This window comes from Panthera pardus, unplaced genomic scaffold (assembly GCF_024362965.1).
Source record: "Panthera pardus isolate Hobbes unplaced genomic scaffold, ASM2436296v1 HiC_scaffold_24, whole genome shotgun sequence".
Classification (NCBI taxonomy): domain Eukaryota; kingdom Metazoa; phylum Chordata; class Mammalia; order Carnivora; family Felidae; genus Panthera; species Panthera pardus.
In genome coordinates, this window is record NW_026526810.1 from 44,183,204 (window position 1) to 44,201,300 (window position 18,097).

Sequence of the window (18,097 nt, forward strand, 5' to 3'; positions counted from 1 at the left end):
CAAGGTGGCTAAAGAGGGCTGAGACTCACACTTCATTGTTAATGATTTTAATTATTTCATTTTTCTCCTACCATCTACCTTTAAGCCACACTGGAAGGAATGAAGAAATGCTTGCTTTGACAAGTTTAGATGGAAGGAAAAGTCATCTGGATGATGAGGGAATCATGCAGGAGGGCTTTGGTCAAATGAAGAGCAGAACAAGGATACCAGAGATGAACCTAGTTTTCAGACTCTTGCCAAAGCTCAACCTTGTCCATGTACACATATCTAGGCTCCCTTTCCCTCCCCTCACACCCGCTTTGGGCTTTTCTTCCTCTGGCTGACAGCCCTGGAAGAGAGACACCTTCCATGCCTCAGAGCGGCTTCAAATAAAAATAAACATATACATTATTTTCTTCTCTCCAAACAAGTCGGCAGGGAGCTCAGAAGGGAATCCTTGGCTCCTTTTCAGGACTGATCTCAGAGTTTCAGTTGCAAATGCTCAGTTGCAAAGTACATCTGCCTCCCCCATCTCATCCACCCATGAGCCACAGGGAGCGATGTTACTTACCTAGCTCTGCCCTGATTAAAACTTGGGTTCATGTAAAATTATAACTTCCAGGACCCACCTGTTCTGGAATGTTCTTCTGCTAGGATAAGACCGAATCACATGACAGCTGAGGGAACACTTCTCTCCTTCTTCTCATGTTCTATCGTTGACCCCTAAAATAGTAACTTCTGCCCACACTTTGTCCTCTCAGGAAAGTGAGAAAGCAGCTCCCAGTGCTGCCCTTTGGTGAGGAGTGACTGATATGACCAGGCAGAAGGGTAAAGGTCACACTGCTTTCTCACTCTCTCTGGCTGAGAACTGCCTGCACCTTCTCCTCATTGATTGTGTTCCTAAGAAGCAAGTTGATCTTGAGTGGGACTCAGGCCTACTTTCTGGAGGCTGATGTTTCTCTGGGCCTCCTCTCTGAGTGTAATAGGGAATGCGGGTGGAAACTGCCTTTCCTGCAGAGGCAGGTCAAGTATGCTCTGCAGAACAGCTTTCCCTACGTACAGGTAGAGCTGAAGGCCCTACCTAGACCAAGGTACAAGCAGTGTTCTCTAGTGCAGCTTTATCATTAATAAAAAATTGTCATTTTATTCCCACTAGATATGCATGCCTATTTCTCAACTGATTCAGAATCAGAGAGGAGGAAGCATGTGATTGATCAGGTCCCTATGATTTCAGTGGTGTTTTAGGGAGAATTGCTCAGCAAAGGCTTCTACTTCCTTGCTTCTCAGAATCCTCTGAAGAGCAAGAACCCATTCTGATATATCTTCTTAGAGATCTAGCCCCCATCCTCACCTCTACCCCTCATCTTTGCCTTCCCCCAGCCCCATGTGAGACCTGGGGTTTGTCAAATGTATTAAGTGGACTGGAGAACACCTACAGTTGGTGATGAGGACCCAGTCACCTGCAAGTTACTTCCTGTTCTGCTCCCTTTCAGTGTTCCCCAGGCTCTGATTTGGGCCACATTGTGGATTACCAGTGTATTTGCAATGCTCTAAGGGCCCTCAATCCAAGATACACTTAACTCTATGTGGTTTCCCTGCATAGTTATCAATATTAAGAAAGAGTGGACCATTTAAACAATTTACTATTCATTATTCCTTAGGAAAAAACCACTGTGGCAATTCTATAATTTATTATTTATCAATAGGACCTTTCATAAGACTAAATATTTTTATCTTTCAAGCAAAAATTTGATGGATTATCTTTAAAGAAAGATGCACTTTTGTTTCTTATATTACAAGTGTTTCTTATATTGCAAGTTTAGAATAATAACTCTAGAATTCAATTACATTGTCAGAGTTATCTGGCACAAACCATTATTGCAATGTCTCATAAAAAGCAATGAGACAAAAAATAACCATTGTTTTTATGACTGGAGTATTGGCTGGCTGGTGTCATGGCCATCTTCCAATTAGAATAATTATATTCCATCTATATATTTCTACCTATGATTTAGCTGGACTGATCTGTAATAGGAAAAGCCATGTCTCGCACTTCTGAGGTCTTTGGCTTAGAAAAATCTCATGCCATTCCACTCTAGAAGTGTATTTTTAAAATTAATGATAAAACAATTTTAATAACCCTATTTTCCAGCTGACCAAATTTTCTACCATAAAGGCTACAGAATGACGTTTATTTGCATGACTTGAGGTAACATAATATTTAAATAGAGATTGCACATTTTCCTAAACTATGTTGCTGTAAGATATTACTGTTAACATATCTTTTTAAAATTTTTTTAAATGTTTATTCATTTTTTCAACAGAGGGACAGAGACAGAGAGATCTCACAAACCCTGAGATCATGACCTGAGCCTACGTTGGGCACTTAACCGACTGAGCCACCCAGGTGCCCCTACTGTTAACATTTCTAAGCAAACATGTTCTTATATCTGATGCTTACAGCAAATGCTTAAGTACCTGCACTATTCTGAACACATATGAGTGGGTGACAATTCTGTGTGAAAATATTTGAGAAAGAGTGTTGCTCAGTCATGAAAAATCATATATGCTGAAAGAAATCTGAAATTAACTATGTAGGTTCCCTCCTGATCCCATCAATAACCCAGGATTGAAAATTTGGCATTCTGTTGCCTTTCTTTTTTGTGCTCCCCTATCTTGGTAGTTTCTTTTTTCTTTTTTTAAGTTTCTTTTTATTTATTTTGAGAGAGAGATAGCAAGCAGGGGAGGGGCAGAGAGAGAGAGAGGGAGACAGAATCCCAAGCATGCTCTGTGCTCAGAGCTACCCAGGTGTCCCTACCCCAGTAGTTTCTTATGTGAACTTCTCAGTTACTGTCTCCTTTTCATTCCTTTGGTCACATTTGTCCCCCTTCACTGAGATTTTCACAAGGTACAGTGCTGTTAAACCAAGGCAAGAAAGGCCCCTGTGCTGCCTCTCTTCTGACCGTGTTCTTCTCCACAAAGTAAGGATACTGTACAGCTGAGGGACATACGGTATATGGGCCTCTGTTTTTACTTTTGCCTGAGCCCTACTAACATTAGCAAGAGGACTAACTGGCCTCCCTATGCCTAGAATTTTTCAACATTAGAGCCTCCAACTCCTAAAGTGCAATGAGGACACATCAGTGGTATTTTACATTTTTCTTAATGTTTATTTATTTTGTGAGAGAGAGAGCACGAGCCTGGGAGGGGCAGAGAGAGGGAGACACAGAATCTGAAGCAGCTCCAGAATCTGAGCTGTCAGCACAGAGCCTGAGACAGAGCCCGAACCCATGAACCACGAGATCATGACCTGAGCCGAAGTCGGACGCTTAATCAATTGAGCCACCCCGGCGCCCCACTGGTATCTTAGGTTTTAGCTTTAAGAATCTTTGGAAATGTGCTTCGAGGTTTTACCCTCAATTATTCATTTTGTGTCATTCATGGAGGTAAAAAAGAGTGTGGCTAGTATAAATGACTAACTGCATTGGTAAGTCTATCAATATCTCAAACCAATCAAATTACTGAGGAGTCCAGAGTCACTTTCTACATACTAGCTGAGAGCAAGCAAACCAATCTGCCAGCGATATCTGCATAAGCCTCCATGCAGCACGTTACCTCATTTGACCCTTACAACAACCCCTCCCCCCCTACCTCCAGGGCAGCTAGGTACAATATCATTCACTTTTCCGGATGAGACATGCTCAGAGAAGGGAAATCAGTGAGTTGCCTAAAATTAGACAGCTAATAAATGGCAGAGTATCCTAAGGCCTGACTCCAAGTTTTTGCTTCTAGGGGGTATCTGATCCAGACTTAGACTCTAAGACATACAGGTGTGCTTTTTATACTTGCAAAAACTACTCTAAGAAAATGCATTTGGCTGTCAGCTCTGGTTTGGCACTGACAAAGTTTCTTGGGGAAGTCGTCCAACAGGGGCAGGCCTCAGTTTCCTTCTTTAAGATTATTAAAGTAGATGATCTCCAGGCCTTCTTCCAGCTCTGTGGTTCTTTTACAGTCTATACCCCAGATTGCATTCCACGTGTGTGAAAGCAGCCTTCAACCCTGGGCAGCACCGCTGTGTTATATTAATGAGACTTTACCAAATGGCCCCAGGTGACCTCCATCCTCCCAGGTTAATCATATCAAGTAGCACCTGTTTAATCAGAAGTTAAACATGAACACTGGGGACAAAAAGGCAAACCAACAGTAGTTTTAGTTGTTGTTGCTGTTTCCAAACATTTTTAGGGACAAGACAAGGGCAATATTTTCCATAGTATACCTGTTCCAAGGGATATTAATAGGATCTCCTTGAAAAGGGAGGTTTTTGATCACTTGGCTGAACAATATCAAAAAATTTTCCTTTGTAGAGACCCTTTAATACTTAGAGGGATTATTAATTATTAATCTCCAGGAGGAAGATTTCTCACGTCCGAAAACTAATGCTTAGAATATAGCTTTGGAAAACCTTTGGGAAAGCATTTAGGACACACTGATTGTTGCTAGCACCTCAGAACTTATGCCCAAAGCAAAATGTAGCTTTTGGTGATGTCTTTATGTACTAAATGTGATACAAGATGATGAGGCTATTTGTTTGTTCCCCAGGAAACCCAAATGTAAGAATTTACCTGCCTACATGTCAGTTCCTCAAATAAACCCCTAGAAGATAATATACTTAATGCAATGCCTAATCAGATATGTCATGGTAATTGGGGGAATGATGCCAATTGTTTTAAAAGTTCTGCAAGAGGAGGGATGCCTGGGTGGTTCAGTCAGTTAAGTGTCCGACTTCAGCTCAGGTCATGATCTCATGGTTGGTAAGTTTGAGCCTGACATGGGGAGCCTGCTTTGGATTCTGTGTCTCTGTCTCTGACCCTTCCCTACTCGCACTCTGTCTCTCTCTCTCTCTCTCTCAAAAATAAACAAACATTTTAAAAAAAAGAGAGAGAATACCTGAAAGTATTAAAAAAAAAATTCCACAAGAGAAGCACCTGGTGACTCATTTGGTTGAGCATTCTCTCTCTCTCTCTGCTCCTCCCCTACTCATGCTTTATCAAAATAAATAAACCTTCAAAAAAAAGTTCCACAAGAGGTCTTTGGAAATTGAATTCTGGACTAGATGTGACCAACAGAAGGAAGTGTTCTTATTAACTAATGGTCATATTCTTCATTTTTTTAATTGAAAACAGCTTCACTCATTTACATTTTTTTAATGTGTACTTTTAAGAGAGACAAAGCACAAGCAGGGGAGAGGCAGAGAGGGAGGGAGACACAGACACTCAAGCAGACCCCAGCCTGTGAGCTGTCAGCACAGAGCCTGATGCAGGACTCAAACACATGAGCCGTGAGATCATGACCTGAGCCAAAGTCGGACGCCTAACAGACTGAGCCACCCAGGAGCCCCCTTTACATTTTTTTTTTTTTAAGTAGGCTGCATGCCCAGTGTGGGGCTTGAACTCACGACCCTGAGATCAAGAGTCTTGTGCTCTACTGACTGAGCCTGCCAGGCACCCCTCATTTACATTTTTTATCAAACTTAACTCTTAATGACTTTTAGCTATTTTTGAAAGTCACATCTATCACTGTGGCAGATCATGTTTTTTTAAGATGCCTGCACTAATTCCATCTCACATGCTCTTCTTACAATGAGACCTTTAGCCAGATTATAAAGCTGCTGTGCACTCTTGCCTTGCTCTCATGGGACCCTCACTCACAGAATTCAACTACCATGCTGGGAGGAAGTCCAAACAAGCCTGTGCAGAGGGACTGCAGTGACAGACCATATGGAGGTGTGCCTAGTCAATTGCCTGTGTCAACTGCTAGACCTCTGAGTGAGGATGTCTCCATCTGATTCCAACCCTCAGCCTTTGAATCACTCCACCCTTTTTCCCAGCTGTAAGCCCTACTGGCCTATTGCAATCCCTGCCTTATGCCAGATCTCTTTTATTTTTTAACGTTTATTTATTATTGAAAGACAGAGAGAGTCAGAGCGTGAGCAGGGGAGGGGCAGAGGGAGAGGGAGACACAGAATCTGAAGCAGGCTCCAGGTTCTGAGCTGTCAGCACAGAGCCCGATGCGGGGCTTGAACTCACAAACCATGAGATCAGGACCTGAGCTGAAGTCAGAGGCTTAACCAACTGAGCCACCCAGGCACCCCTGCCAGATCTCTTTTATAAGCTCCAAAAGACACCTAGAGCTCTGGGACATCCCCAAAATCTGAATTCTTTCAATGTTGAAACATGGATTCAAAGGTCATTCTCAAATTAAACTTACTGATCCTGATAAATGTGCTGGTGCCATAGGGCAGTCTTGATTAGACTTCTCAGCAGAAAATTAGTCTGAGAACCAGAAATGGGTCATTTGCTCTATGGGATCCCACCAAGTTTCCAGGAATATATCCTTTTATCAGTTCATAAATGGCTTGGATTCCTGAGAATTCTGGGCTCTGTGACTGACCATTTATCACCCACTACCACTTCTGAAATGTACATTCATAGCAATCTGTGAAAAAAACAATTTCTTATTTGTTTATTGTTTTTTAAGATATATCTTCCATGAATTGATTATTGTTTTAATGATTGTCTTCCCTTCTAGACTGGAAGGCTCCCTGAGGGAGGCTCTGCCTGTCTTATTAGTTGTTCTCTCGGCTGCATTCAACACAGTGCCTGGCACGCATCAAGTACACAATAATACTTATTCAATGAATTAACTGTATCCCATTCATTTAGTCTGTGCACATACATTAAACACCTACTATGTGTCAGGTATTGATCTTGGAGGTAGGGATAATGTTATGAGCAATGTAGGCCCAACTCTTCTCTTATGGCTGTGACAGTGTAGTGAGGGGAGGGGACTGGAGAAATATCCAAGTAAACATGTCAACTCAGTAATTTCAGGTAGTGTTAGTAGCTATGAAGAAAACAAAACTGTCTGGTGATCGAGGGGAAAGTCAGGGGTATCCCTTAGAAAGACTCTTATCAGTGGGCTAATGAATGACGGGGAGGCAGATGTTTATGGAAAGGAAAGAGCAGTAACAGTGGGATGTGTGTTCTAGTAGCAGATATAATCAGTGCAAAAGTCCTGAGACAGAATTTGTTTGACTTAAAGGATATGTTACATTGAGGACACAGGGTAGCTGGACCTTAGTGGAAGAGGACCACGTGGTAGGGGATAAAGTTGAGATGCTGGCAGAGGCAGAGCAGGGAAGGTCTTGGAAGCCGTGATAGAAAGTGATTCTAGAGGGTGCAGAGGAGTAAGCTGTAATATGGGTTCAAGGAGCCTGTCCCTTGTGGACCCAAAATAACATGTAAATACACACACATGAGGAACAGAAACTTCACTGGTTACAGCTGCAATCTTCCAGCTGCTACAGGTGCTAGTCTCAGACCAGGCCTCTGAACTTGAGAACACCTGACCTCACTGCTGCCTTTCTTTGGGATCAGCTGCCAGCAATATAGCATGCCAGGGACTGGTCAGCAACTCACTAGCTCTAGAAATTTGGAGTTCTGAGTTCTTTGGGGGCAGATATCAACCTGATTTGACATCATTATCATTGTAATAATGAAAACCAGCTCGAGCTACTTTACTGCAGTATCAGGAATCAAGCATTAAAAAAACTATTTGGGGTTGGCGAGGCTGTGACAGTCCAAGGGCCCCCTCCTCCAAAGCCAGGCCCCAGGCCTGTCTCTTTAAGGACTTCCCTCTGGGCTAACCCTCCCACAGACTCCTCCCTCTGCCTATTTATACCTGAAGCAGCAACTCACCACAGCTTCTGTTTCCAGACTCGGACCTTAGTCTTGTCTTCTGTGGTGGAGAACGCTTCTGGATCCTATGGATGGGACTTCATAGGTATGTGTCTGGAGAAAGTGGGGAATGGAAGGGGATGGGGGTATATGAGGGTACATGGTGGGGTGAAGAGGTTGAAAAGATTAAGCGGGACAAAGGACTCAAATAGCTTTGTAATCAGATGAGGTTAGAGTTAGCTGGAATGTTCAAGGGAGATAAAGCAGAGATTGGGTACAAACTTAGAACAGGTGAACCTAACATGTGTACATATTATGTTAACAAGTCACTGTGGGGGCGCCTGGGTGGCTCAGTTGGTTAAGTCTCCAACTCTTGATTTCAGCTCAGGTCATGAGACTAGGGTCATGGGTTCGAGTCCTGTGTAGGGCTCTGCACTGACAGCATGGGGCCTGCTTGAGATTCTCTCCCCTCTGCCACTCCCTTGCACATGCTGTCTCTCAAAAAAAAAAAAAAAAAAATAGTATTTAAAAAATACATAAAAGGTCACTGTGAAAAATAGCCCATAACTTGTCACTTTGTAACCAGTAGCTTGGTCCTTTAAGAGAGGAAACAGAATTCGAGCTTTGGGGCAAAGTTCTGCAAATACATGAAGTATTTTATGTGAACTTTTCAATTCAGTGGTAACCCCTTTACTCATAAAGTTCAATGATTTTGCAATGATCGGTGACCAGCAAGAGCCATGCAAGTTAATAAATAGTGGGAGAGGAGTTCCAAGCCAGTTACCATGCCAAGTGTGAAATTTCAAAATAATCAATCACAGGGAATTTAGACATCATCTAAAGGAGGCAAAGCTGACCCACTTTCCTGGAGGTATTTTGTATCATGAAGACCTTCAGGTGGGATGTGCTATCTCCACTGGCCCATTCCTCATCACTCCCTAGCACTCCCCTCTCATCAGCCAGTTTCACGGAATTGTGTTACTTGGGTGGGCCCTGGAGAGGTTGAGGTTGTTAACACTGGTCAACTAAGAAATCTGCGAACAATTGGATAATATTGGGGTGGGTGATGTAAGTGTTCAAGTGAAAAGAGAATTTGTTCAGACAACTGGAATAGAAAAAAATATATAATTTTAATTTGGTGCTATATTTCTTCCCTAAAGCAGTTTAACAGAAACTCTCTCATCAATCCCAACGATTTTGTGGGGTAGATTTTACAAATGTAACTATTCCCATTTTACAGATTGAGAAACGGAGGCAATTTTAACACCAACACCTTGATTCAAAAAAAATCCCCTGAGGGGCTCCTGGGTGGCTCAGTTAGTTAAGCACCCAACCCTTGATTTTTGCCTGAGGTCATGTTCTCATGGTTGGTGGGATCAAGCCCCACATCAGGATCTATGTTGGCAGCACAGAGCCTGCTTGGGTTTCTCTCTCTCCCTTGCTCTGTCTGCCCCTTCCCCTCTCCCTCTCCCAAAACAAACATAAAAAAAAAAAAATCCTCTAAAACCTGGGTTCTATTAGAGATTACAATAAACAAACAACAATCGTGCCTTGCAAGCAGGTGTGCCCTACCATTTAATAACAATGATCCCCTGAAATGCTTTGGTTCACCAGGAGTCTGAGGACTAACCTTCTAGCAAATTTTATAAAAGGTTGTAAGGACTTCTCATTTCCTCTTTCTTCCCTCTCTTTACTTCCAGTAATTTCTTCTTTGGTTTTTCTCAATTCCTCTTTTTTCCAAAACAAGAAAATCGACTCCTTTTTGCTCCTTTTTGTTTGGTTGTTTTGGTGGTGTTTTTTGTTTGTTCTTGTTTTGGGTTTTTTGTTGTTGTTGTTCTTTACAATTAAGGATCATACTGATTGTTAGCTGATGACACTTTAGCATGAATACATTTACATATCTGTGTTACACTCGCCAATTATTTGCATTTGAGGACTATCACAAATGAAAGGCTTTGCTTTGTTTAAAGGATTAAGACTCTGGTGGGGAGTATTTTTTGGTGGGGAGTGATACATAATCAGGCAGCCTTCACTCTCAAGGCTAGATGGAAAGTATACTTGATTCACCTTTTGGAACCTGGAAGAAAAGCCTTTGCCTCCCTTCACTGTTGAGGAAGAGGGGGTTGGAACTTTTTCTCCTGTCAGTGAAAGGAGAAAGCTCTAGAAGGAGTAGGCTGTTACGGTTGTAGAGTCACAGTACCCACCTCCCACTCCCCCCACCACCCACCCTGCTGAAAGCAAGATTGACCCCAGTTTCATTCAGAAGGATTAGCTTCTTTGTTCATTTTTCATTTGTCCTATTTACTGTTCTAATTTAATATTCACTGCACCTTTCCCAGGGTAACTCCACTCCTTCCTTGAGGTTTTCTCCACTCCAGAAAACTTCCTTAAATTTCCTGTGATTCCACCCTCTGGTGACAAAGTTTTTGTGGCAGAGAGATAGTGTGATTTGGGGACAAAGATTTTCCTGGCTACCTTAAAACAAAACTGCTCTCGGGCTCACATACAAAAGGCAAACGAAATTAACAATCTCATTTTGGTCTTTAATGAGCACTTGGTACAAACACTCTGTTATTTAAACTTTTACTTACTGAAACATTGTAAGAATGGTACAGAGAATTTCTGTATACCCTGTACCCAGATTCACTAGTTTTTCCACATTTACCACATCTGCTTTATTATTCTCTCCCTCACACCCCTGCCTTGTTTTATTTTTTCTGGACCATTTGAGAATATGTAGCAAGTATCATGCTCTTTGAGTGCATATTTCCTAAGAACAAGGATGTTCTTTTACATAACCATAATATAACAAATTCCAGAAATTTAATCTTGATAGAATAATTTAATCTACAGTATGATTTCAATTTTGTCAATTGTCCAAATAATATTCTACCCTCCCTATAAAATTGTATCATGTCTTTTAGTCTCGTTTAATCAGGAATAGTTGCTGTTTATCTTTGATGACTTTGACATTTTTGAAGACTATAGACTGTTTATATTACATGTTCTATTGGTTCATCTGGTGTTTCCTCATACTTACATTCAGATTATGCATCTCTGGGTGGAATTATTACACTGGTGATTTTGTGTTTTCTCCAGATTGTCCTATCTGGAGTCATATGAGATCAGTCTGCATCTAATAGGTGATGACAATTTTAACCACCCAGTCATTGTTTATTTCTTCTCTGTATATTTATTACTTGTACACTTGGAATCAAGCCATCTTTGGAAAGACCATGAGTTCATACAAATACCTTGCTCCTCATCAAACTTTCTCCCCAAATTTAGCATCCATTCTTGTTCACACCAATCTTTTTCATGATGGCTGCAAAATGGTAATTGTCCAATTATACCACCACTGCCTCCACATTTATCAAATGACCTCTGTTATAAGGAAGAGTCTTCTTCCCCTCTAGTCCATTTTATGTATGTTTACAGCTTTAGTGATGAAATTCACATACCATGTAATTCACCCTTTCAACATGTACATTCACTGGGGGGTTATTTCTCTTTATTACAGGAAAATACACATAGGAAATTTGCCATCTTAACCATTTTTAAGTGTACAGTTCAGTGGTATTAAATACGTTGATACTATGAAACCATCTTTATTTTCATAAGTCTTTCATCTTGTAAAACTCAGACTGTATACCCGTTTAACAATAACACTTTATCCCCGCCCCTGGCAACCACTGTACTCTGTGTCTCTATGGCGTTCACTACTCTGACTACCTCAGTGGGATCACACAGTATTTGTCTTTTTGTGACTGGCTTATTTCATTCTGCACGATGCCCTCAAGTTTCGTCTATGTTGTAGTATATTGCGGGATTCACTTCCTTTTTAAGGTGGAATAGTATTCCATTGTACGGATACACCATATTTTGTTTGTTCGTCTATTGAAGGGCACTGGGTTGCTTGCACGTGTTAACTGTTGGAAATACTGCTAAGAACATGGGTGTACAAATACCTCTTCAAAACCCTGCTTTCAATTCCTTTGAGTATATGCCCCAAAATGGAATGGCTGGATCATACGGTAATTCTGTTTTTGTTTTTAGAGGCAGTGCTATGCTGTTTGCCACAGCAGTTGTGCTATTTTATATTCCCCGCAACAGTGCACAAAGGTTCCAATTTCTCCACATCCTCACCAACACTTGGTGTTTTCTCTTTTTTTGATAGTAGCATCCTTATGGGTATGAGGCGGTATTTTTTTCTTTTATTTTTTTTAATCAAAAAATTTTTGAGAGAGAGAGAGGGAGGGAGACAGTGTGAACAAGGGAAGGACAGAGGAGGAGACACAGAATCTGAAGTAAGTTCCAGGCTCTGAGCTCTCAGCACAGAGCCTGATGCAGGGCTCCAACTCCCAAACCGTGAGATGATGACCTGAGCCAAAGTCAGATGCTTAACCAACTGAGCCACCCAGGCACCTCAGTATGAGGCAGTATCTTAACTGTGGTTTTGGTTCATTTCCCTAATGATTAGTGATGTTGAGTATCTTTTCATGTGCTTGTTGGCCGTTTGTGTATCTTTGGAGAAATGTCCATTTAGGTCCTTTGCGCATTTTTTAATTGGGTTGCTTGGGTTTTTTCCTGGTGAATTTTAGGAGTTCTCTATGTATTTTGGATATTAATTTCTTATCAGATAGATGATTTGCAAATATTTTCTCCCATTCTGTGGGTTGTCTTTTTACTCTGAAGAGTGTCTTTTGCACAAAGTATCTTAACTTTCATGTATCCCAGCTTGCCTATTTTTTTCTTTTTCCTGTGGCCTTTAATGTCCTATCTAAGGAATCATTGTCAAATCCAGTATCATGAAGTTTTGTCTAATTTTTGTGCCTAAGAGTTTTGTTATATTGAGTCTTAGATTTAGGTCCTTGATCTATTTTGTGTTAATTTTTGTATATGGTTTTAGATAAAGATATGTACTGCCCCATTGGATGAAGCAAGGGTAGAAAAAAACCCTGAATCTAGTAAATAAGTAATAAATAAGTGTACATTGTGCCATTCTCTCTTTTCTCATGTATAGTTGTTTGTTTTTTTTTGTTTTTTTTTTTTAATCCCACCCTACCAACCTCACCCATTCCAGCCCTGCCAACTCTGGGTCATCACTGGGGACAAGTCTGTCAGGGAGGTTCTGTTTACTGGATAGTGAACCCTCTTGAGGGAGAGACCTGGGCCATTTTGGTCACTATCATGTCCTCAGCATCACCCAGCACAGTGTGACAAATGGATGAACCAGTGAAGGAGTACACTCACTGTGTAGACAAGTCATCATCAATTTAGAAGAAAATACTAGGTGGCTCAGTCAGGTAAGCATCCAACTTCGGCTCAGGTCATGATCTCAGTTGGTGAGTTTGAACCCCATGTGGGGCTCTGCTGACAGCTCAGAGCCTGGAGCCTGCTTCAGATTCTGTCTCTCTCAAAAAAAAGTAAACATTAAAATTAAAAAAACCTAAATATTGTGTATCAGGTTTCTACTATGGACCAGGCTTGAGCTAACTGCACTATTATTAATAGTTGTGATTATTAGTAGTAACAACACCAAATAAAAAATTAATCCTAACAAGCCATGAGGTTTCTTGTTTTTCTTTAAATCCTCCACCCCTCCAGTTTGCTCCCTCCAACCAACCTTCCCTTCCATCTTTCTTCCATATCCAACTCTTCATCCATTACTCTGCCCTCTCCTGCTCAAGGAAATACAGGACTCAACACAGTGAACCAACTAGATCTAACAGACACGTATAGGACACTCTACCCCAAAACAATGGAAGATACATTCTTCTCCAGTGCACATGGGACATTTTTCAGGACAGGCCATATGTTAGACCACAGCTTAAGTCTCAGTAGATTAAAAAATTTAGAGGGTAGTTTGGGTGGCTCAGTCACTTAGGCACCTGACTTGGGCTCAGGTCATGATTTCCTGGTTCAGGAGATGGAGCCTCGAGTCGGGCTCTGTGCTGACAGCTCAGAGCCTGGAGCCTGCTTTAGATTCTGTGTCTCCTTCTCTGTCACCCTCCCCCACTTGTGCTCTGTCTATCAAAAATAAATGTAAAAAAAAAAAGTTAAAAAAAAATTTTTTCCATCTCATGCCTGACTGCAGTAGGAATAAAATATTCTTCAGTCCCAAGTGCTACCAGTGTGAAAACCCATGCAAAAAAGAAGAGAGGAAATAGAGGTGTATTAGCTGATCCTTAAGCCATTGGCTTAACTCAGGTTCTCATTGGTTCAAGGCTGGACATGATTGTGCTACAATGGTGCATTTGTGTAGTGTGCTTTTACTTCGAAAATATTTCTTTCATTCTCCCCTTTATTTACCAAAATAGCTTTATTCTTTTCACTGAGTCAACTGGCAGTTTTATTTGGACTATATTAAAACCATTTCCTGGGGCACCTGGGTAGCTCAGTTGGTTAAGCATCTAACTTCAGCTCAGGTCATGTTCTTTTGGTTAGTGAGTTCGAGCCCCTGCCTTGGGCTCTCGGCTGTCAGGGCAGAGTCTGCTTAAGATCCTCTGTCTCCCTCTTTCTCTGCTCCTACCCCAGTCGTTTGTGCATATGCACTTGCATGCTCTGTCTCTCTCTTTCTCAAAAAATAAACATTAAAAAAAAAAAAAAACCACTGTCTAAATGGTTATGCCATGGTTTGAGTTTCCGAAGATACTACTACTGCAGACTTGACCAAGTTTATTTATTATACTTAGTAATAAAAGATAAAGTGCATAAAGTGCACTAGTCTTAAGTATATAGTTTCAATTTTTACATATGTATATGTCTGGATAAGCAATATTTGAGATAAAATGATAGAATATTTCCTATACCTCATGAGATTCTCTTGTGTGTTTCTCATTCTATTCCCTGAAGAATTAATATTTTGATTTTCATCAACATTTTTCACTTTTGCTCTTTTTTTTTAAGTTTATTTTTGAGAGAGAGAGCATGTGCAAGAGCATACCCATGAGTGTGGGGGAAGGGCAGAGAGAGGGGAAGAGAACCTCCAGCAGCTATGAATTGTCCATGAGGAGCCCCATGCAGGGCTTGATCTCACAAACCATGAGATCATGAGCTGAGCTGAAATCAAGGCAGACGCTCAACCAACTGAGCCACCCCGGTGCCTCTACTTTTGCTTGTTCTTAAACTTGATATAAATGGGATCATATAATAGAACTCTTTTTGTCAGGCTTTCCTGCAACATAGTATCTGACATTTCTCTGTCTTGTTGATGGAGCCAATTATTTCTTTAATAGATGGGTAGTATTCCATTATATAAATGTGTCACTATTTGTTGATAAACATTTGGGTGGTTTTATCTTTTGGATATTATGAATACACCTGCTATGAATATAATGTACCAATGATACAACATTTGCACTCCTGTTAGAGATAAAATAGAATTCCTGTATCATAAAGCAAATGCATATTTAACCCTAGTAGAAACTGACAAATGATTTTTCCAAAGAGATTATGCCATATTTTACATGCCCCCCTCAGCAATATATGAGATCCATATCCTTAAAAACACTTCATATTGTCAGTCTTCTAAATCTTAGCCTTTCTGGGGTGGGAATAGTAGTTTCTCATTGTGTCTTCATTCTCATTTCCCTAATGAGTCATATAAAGCCCTACTGAAATTTGCTTCATATGTTTATTGTCCATGTGGATACCCTCCATTTCCAAGTTCCTGTTCAAATCTTTTGCCCAATTTTTTATTGGATTGGTTGTTTTTATCAGTTTGTAGATTTTTTTTTTTTTTTTAACGGTGGTTCTGAATCCTTAGATAGATGTATTACCAATATCTTCTGGTCTGTGACTTGCAAGCAAATTTAAAGGCAAAAGGAATCTCCGATTCTTAACCTAAAGATTATAAAAAGACTGAGGGGAAAATTTTGAGGTATATTTGATCGTGTTCTTATAAATGAAAGACATGATAAAGAAATTGTGGTTTATATACACAATGGAATACTACGTGGCAATGAGAAAGAATGAAATATGGCCTTTTGTAGCAACGTGGATGGAACTGGAGAGTGTGATGCTAAGTGAAATAAGTCATACAGAGAAAGACAGATACCATATGGTTTCACTCTTATGTGGATCCTGAGAAACTTAACAGAAACCCATGGGGGAGGGGAAGGGAAAAAAAAAAAAAAGAGGTTAGAGTGGGAGAGAGCCAAAGCATAAGAGACTGTTAAAAACTGAGAACAAACTGAGGGTTGATGGGGGGTGGGAGGGAGGGGAGGGTGGGTGATGGGTATTGAGGAGGGCACCTTTTGGGATGAGCAATGGGTGTTGTATGGAAACCAATTTGACAATAAATTTCATATATTAATAAAAAAAAATAAAAATAAAATAAATGAAAGACATGTCATAATCTCAGATCAATTTTCTTTAAAAAAATTTTTTTTTAATGTTTTTATTTATTTTTGCGACAGAGAGAGACCGAGCATGAGCAGGGGAGGGGCAGAGAGAGGGAGACAAAGAATCGGAAGCAGGCTCCAGGCTCTGAGCTGTTGGCACAGAGCCCAATGCGGGGCTCAAACCCACAGACTGTGAGATCATGACCTGAGCCGAAGTCAGACGCTCAACCGACTGAGCCATCCAGGCACCCCGCAGATCAATTTTCTTAAAGAACTATTTAGTTGAAATCAACTAGCCATTTATGAAGCATCTGTTAAAGCCTTCTAGACATTCCAACGTAATAAAGATAGTCTTTTTCCATGAGGTGCTACTGTTGAGCAAGAGAGGCGCAAGCAGGTCAACCAAGATGGCCATAGGATGTGAAAACACCTGTTGATGTGCAGTGGACATGTGAATGAACAGAAAACTAATTTGGCCTGAGAGGAAGCGATGCTGGAGAAGGATGAATTTTGAAGATGGGGTAGGAGTTTTCCAGGGTTGGGTAGGCCTTGCAGGAAAAGGGAACATAAGGAACAAATGCCCAGAGGAATGAAAGGCCCAAGTGCCAGGAGCAGCAGGAGTCAAGGGTGATCAGAATGTAGAATGAGGGAGAGGACGAATGACTTGAGATAAAGCAGGAAAAGTTAGCCAAGTGAGGACGTGGAAAAATTTGTAGCACTGTTACAATTTGGGACTTTATCCTGTGTGCTGGCAAGCCACCTGAGGATTTCAAAAGTATGGAAGTATTAAGATCAGATCTGAATAGATAGGATTAGAACAGGGGTTGTAACCCCTCTGGCTTTGAACCCCTTTGGAAGTTTGGTAAAACCTATAAATTCCAAGGAATAATAATTTTAAATGTATAAATTAAAATACATAGAGGGGTGCCTGGGTGGCAGTTAAGTGTCTGACTCTTGGTTTTATTACAGTTGAAACCTACATCTCAACATCATCTATAATTATTACTTTGAAATTATGATAGTTATTAGATCTACCGCTAGATCTTTTTGAAAATGTGCTAATGGTGGGGTGCCTGGGTGGCTCAGTCAGTTAAGCATGTGACTTTGGCTCAGGTCATTATCTCATAGTTGGTGAGTTCAACCCCTGCATCTGCTGTCACTGCAGAGCCTGCTTTGGACCCTGTGTCTACCTCCCTCTTCCTGTTCTCTCTTTCTCTCTCTCTCAAAATAATTATTGAAAACAACAAAAAAAAGAATCCATGGGGTGCCTGGGTGGCTCAGTTGATTAAGCGACTGACTCTTGATTTCAGCTCAGGTCATGATCTCAGTTTGTGAGTTTGAGCATCACATCAGGCTCTGTGCTGACAATGAGAAGCCTGCTTGGGATTCTCTGTCTCCCCCTCTCTCTTCCCCTCCCTGCTTGAGTGTTCTCTCTCTCTCTCTCTCTCTCTCTCAAAAATAAAATTTAAGAAATCCTATAATATTGAAATACAAATATTTCTTAATTATGATATTTGTCCATTAGCACATTTTATTCTTAAAGTAGAAAAAAAATTGTAATGTTTATTTAATTTTGAGAGACCGAGAGACAGAGCATGAGTGGCAGAGGGGCAGAGAGAGGGAGACAAAGAATCCAAAGTAGGCTCCAGGCTCCGAGCTGTCAGTGTAGAGCTCAACTTGGGCTCAAACTCATGAACCATGAGATCATGACCTGAGCCGAATTCGGCTTGACTGAGCCACCCAGGCACCCCACCATTAGCACATTTTCAAAAAGATCTAGCGGTAGATCTAATAACATAATTTCGAAGTAATAATTATAGATGATGTTGAGATGTAGGTTTCAACTATAATGTGATATGAAAATATCTGTAATTACTATTGATGACATCATGGGTTCTAATACTATGGTTGTTTCTTACATTCATAATCAAAGAAAATACTAAATTTCAGTTAGATTTTACTGAAAATGTACTTTTCTCAGTATCATAGACCTAGTGAAGTCTGTGTATATATCCCAGACTAAGGTTCCCTGTGATC

The 18,097-nt window shown here is 40.8% G+C and overlaps 1 protein-coding gene across 1 annotated transcript in view; it reads left to right on the top strand.

Annotated features, from left to right (window-relative positions):
- The first annotated feature begins 7,726 nt into the window (after positions 1-7,726).
- Positions 7,727-18,097, top strand: part of ATOSA (atos homolog A) — a 116,091-nt gene continuing 105,720 nt past the window's right edge. Inside the window, exon 1 of the mRNA XM_019442078.2 lies at positions 7,727-7,821. The gene's annotated coding sequence lies outside the window, so the exon portion shown is untranslated. The remainder of the gene's footprint in view (positions 7,822-18,097) is intronic.